General features: G+C 38.1%; 1 non-coding gene across 1 annotated transcript; it reads right to left on the minus strand.

Moving 5' to 3' along the window:
* Positions 1-4052: 4052 nt before the first annotated feature.
* On the minus strand, positions 4053-4159 carry LOC125499163 (small nucleolar RNA R71). Its single transcript, XR_007275882.1, has one exon. It is a non-coding gene; the product is annotated as a small nucleolar RNA R71 (small nucleolar RNA).
* Between the last annotated feature and the right edge of the window lie 375 nt (positions 4160-4534).

Below are 4534 nucleotides of genomic sequence, written 5' to 3' on the forward strand. Positions count from 1 at the left end.
TTTATAGTCTCTATTTTCCCTGCCTGAAATATTTGGGAGCTGAAAGAAAGCTGATATCTCTCTTCTTGGAGGCCTTCTGAATGAATTCAAATCGCTCCACTAGTTCTAGGGTTGGAGTGCTCATAAAGGTAATAAGACAATTATAGTCTCTTTTCCTTGCAGCTCTCTTGAAAGGATCAATTTGCTCCATTGGTACCATGATTTGAATGTCCTATATAGTATATACATCCCCATAAGAAACCCCTGGATCATTGGCAACATTATCTTCTTGATCTGAAGGAACATGCTCATGAATTCTTTGGCCCACAATGTTCCAGTAGAGCTTATCATATCAAATAAAACAACTTTTCCTTCAGGGACTTTTAATTTCTTCTTGCCAACTTTTCCTAAAAAGTAATGAAAGTTAAAAAGAAATCAGGTAAGATTTACTCCTCCTAAAAGTTTTATATAACTAAAGAAGTAGATCACTTACAGCCTAAAAAGCGTTCATCTTCAAAATGTGCTATAGCATCAGCACATTGTTCATCATTTAGGAAAACATTATCCCACCATGTCTGGAAGCTTTGAACAGTTATGGTAACCCATCTCCAAGGAGTAATGGACATAAAAGGGCGACACTAAGAGTGTTACTTTGGAGGGCTTTACCCCCTTCAAAACGACCCCTTCACATCCAAGGATAATTGCGAGTCAGAAAATAAGGTATAGGTAACAATTGGAGTAATCTAAATTGTCTAGCTACCAGTTGTGGGTTGTAAACTTCAAAACCAAAGTACTCAGGTTCAGCTGCTATTAAATCCCTGGACCTAAGAACACTAATCCAAAAGTACCCACTCCCTATGGAACTAGAGTGAATGTTTATAGACTGCAACCAAGTAGGCACTGCATAAAGACACCAAGGGTCTTGTTCAGCAGAAGTAGCTTGCTTACCTGGAAATATATTCCAAGTGTCAGGGGGGTAGAAAAAATCAAGAAATGTGAGGAAAGCAAGCTTGGATGCCAGACGTCATCTAGAGATATGAGATTAAAACTAACTTCACCATAACATCTACATTCTTCAAGCTTGGAAAGGAATGAAATTGGATCAAATGAAAGATCTTATTCATCTCTGCCCCTAGCTGCTTCAAAAGAAGAAGGAAGGTTGATCACCATTAGACTGGAAAAATATAAGTGGCCCCAGCAAATCAAGAGCCATAAGGGTCCAAATCCCTTATCGGTAAAGAACATAGGGGATTCAGAGGTAGAAATTCCAAAACCTTTGAATGATTCTCTACTCCTAAAGAGGCGTCTATAAAGTAGTTCTAAAAAAACAGGAGCTAAGGCAACTTCTTCAGAAGTATTGGAGATATTAACAGCTAGAGATATCCATAATGTTACCACTCCTCCAGCTCTAGACATCATCAATTTGGAAAATGCAAAAGTAATAAATAATACTTCTTCCTGGGGAGTCACTGCATCACTTGAATCCTTATTGAGGAAGAAATCAATAAATCTCTGAAAACCACATTTGCTAGCACTAGCAGAAGGACTAGATATTTGGCGAATGATTGACAAACACTTACTGTACAGTTGATTATACTCCTTCACATGGTAGAAGATAGGGAGTTCAATCCCATATTTACCCGTTGGAGAAGTCCCAGTGATAAGGGCAATATCAGCTAATGTTATAGTCATTGGTCCCTATTTGAACAAGAAACATTTGATGGCAGGGTCCAACAAGCCGATAAGGCAGTGGAGATGGCTCCATCAAATGGAATGGTTTCATAAGAAGCTAGCCCCAAGAATGGTAGTATCTTGTTCTTAGTTCATTTATCATGAAAAGGTAGCATGAAAAAACCATGTTCTTGCATCTACTCATGAAATCCAACCTTTAAATGGTTTATTGGATAAAAGTGATAAGTGCGTTTTTAAAGCACTTTATGACATCCTTTTGGTTTATTTTGGTCCTCATTATTCTCTTTTAACCCCTCTTTTTTCCTCATTTCCCTTTCTATTTCATTCACTTGATGATACTTGATCATAGTGACTTTTTGTTAGATTTTCAATCTATTTTGATCGAATTTCGAGCACATATGCTTTCACCATGTTTTCTCGTGTTTTTATTGCAGGTATGACCCTTCTCGAGGCCGATTAATGCGAAACATGGCTTAAGGGGATGAGCTAGAGAATGCGAGGGAGCCTATGGTGCACTTGGAGGCCCCCACACACTACGGCGCGCCTGCACTAAGCACAAGGTGCACCCGCACCGTCTGACGGGTGATTTCAGCTTGAGACAGAAGAGTCAAGTGCTCCCGCACGTGACATGTGGTGCGCCCGCACCTGTGCATGGTGCTCCCGCACCATGCGATTCTGGAAAAAAATCGTGGCTTCATTAAACGTTTTTGTTTTAGTTTTAAGACTTACATTTTATTCTATTTTTTTGAGAGAATTTTTTTAAGGTTTGATATTAGAGAGAAAACACTTGAGTTTCTATTCAGAATTGAGATTAGTGATCATAGTTTATGATTCCATTGACATTCAAGGTACTTTTCATTCAATTTAATTTAAAGTTTCAGTTTTTATTTCATTATTTTCGTGTTTGTTCTTGCTTTTGGTTATTCTTAGATCTTCGTTCTCTTAGTTTCATAATTGTGTTTTCCATTAATTTAATCATTTCTTAATCATGTTTAGCCTTAGATTAGTCATAGATTTTATGTTTAATTGCTTAAACTCCATGATTAGTGAGTAGTTTCATATCTAGGGTTAGGGTGAAAGTATGAATTAGGGTTTTAAATGTGTTGTTGATGTGATTGTGACGTTTTAAAGAAGTTTATACATTGATCTTGGTGTTTTGAGACCTTAGGATAGATATTGATCACATTTATACTTTGGTATTTTGATTTCAAATGTTCTTTAATCGAATTTTGAACTCTTTTATCATCCCCAATAATCAACTTAATTTCTAGGACATTCGAGAGAGGATTTAGTTGATTGATTAAGTGATTACTCTTGAGGACCATTCGATAGAGGACTCGAGTACTTTAGAGGGAAACTAAACCTTGCATAATCGTCTTCGTTGCTTCACAATCACATTAACAATCATTATCCGTTCTCATTCATACTAGTAACCTTAACTCTAATGTCTTCATAACTGATAATTTAACTCGTGTTCTTTGTTAGTCTTGTTATTAGCTAGTCATAGTTGTTGCCAAACTCTTTCAAACCCCCAAATACCTTTCAATTAGGTAATTTAGACTTGATAGACTTTAACTAATCCTATTTTCCCTCTGGATCGGCCCTTGACTTGCCCTTACTATTTTCTTAGTAATTGCTTATTAAGATTTATAAATATTGTTTGGAAAGTGGTTTTTGATGCCTTAACAACACCCTAAAAACTTCTTATCAAAATGGCGTCGTTGCCGGGGAAATTGTGCTATTGATTGAACTTTATTTTAGTTAAGCTTGCTTAGTTGTTTTTTTTCTGTTATTTTCTTTATTACTGTAGTTGTTATTTTCTAATCCTCTGCTTAGCTTTGTTGTATTACATGAGAAGAAGAGCTCACGGTTCACCCACTTTGCCTTTAAATCCTGAAATCGACCGTACGTTGCGAAAGCTTCGGAAGAATTTTGAAAATTTGACTTTTGGTTCCGAGCCATCTTCGCCAGTCACAAGTACATCAAGTGAAGTTGAATTAGAAATGGATGAAGCAAATCCGCAACTTTTTAGGGATTTCGGATTAACGGGGTCCTATGTTCTTCAAGGTGGTATTCGACTCCCCAACACCACTATAAATTTCAGCATTCACCCTTAGTATACTCGGATGGTGAAAGCATATCAATTTTGTGGGGGGTCGGATGAAGATCCTCTTGACCATCTCAACAGGTTTCTTGAGATCTGTGCTATGATAACAACAAATGATGTCTCCCCTGACTATATCAAGATGCATCTGTTCCGATCCTCTTTTACCGGAAAGGCAAAGTCATGGCTCAAGATCTTGCCTGCTAATTCCCTCACTACATGGGAAGAAGTCACAATGGCCTTCATGAAGAAATACTTCCCGGAGTGGAAGACTGCGGACATAAGGAGGAAGATCTCCTCATTTGAGCAAGAGAACGATGAGACACTTGCTGAAGCTTGGGAGCGGTTCAAGGAGATGATCCATTCATGCCCTCACCATGAGTTCAACAAATCCTCATGCGGTTTTTCTATGATGGTCTTGATCCTATACAGGGCCAACCTTGATGCTGGAGCGGGAGGTAACTTTCTAAGATCCCGCAAGAACAACTTGAGTCCACTATTGAGGAAGTGATCAAGAACTACTCGTGGGGTGGAAGACGAAGAGGTGATCAACCCAAGAAGAGCGGAAAGTTTGAATTAGACCTCATGGATCAAATTCAAGCCAAATGGACCAACTGACAAGAAGCTCTCTAAGATCAATCTTGCCTCATCTATCCTTCACAAGTAAATTTTTTTCTTGTGATATTTGTGGTGGTACTAACCATGATACTTCTTATTGTGGAGGTACCCATTCGGAGCATGTGGCGGCAATAAATTCAA

The sequence above is a fragment of the Beta vulgaris genome, chromosome 6 (genome assembly GCF_026745355.1).
Source record: "Beta vulgaris subsp. vulgaris cultivar EL10 chromosome 6, EL10.2, whole genome shotgun sequence".
In the NCBI taxonomy this organism is placed as follows: Eukaryota; Viridiplantae; Streptophyta; class Magnoliopsida; order Caryophyllales; family Amaranthaceae; genus Beta; species Beta vulgaris.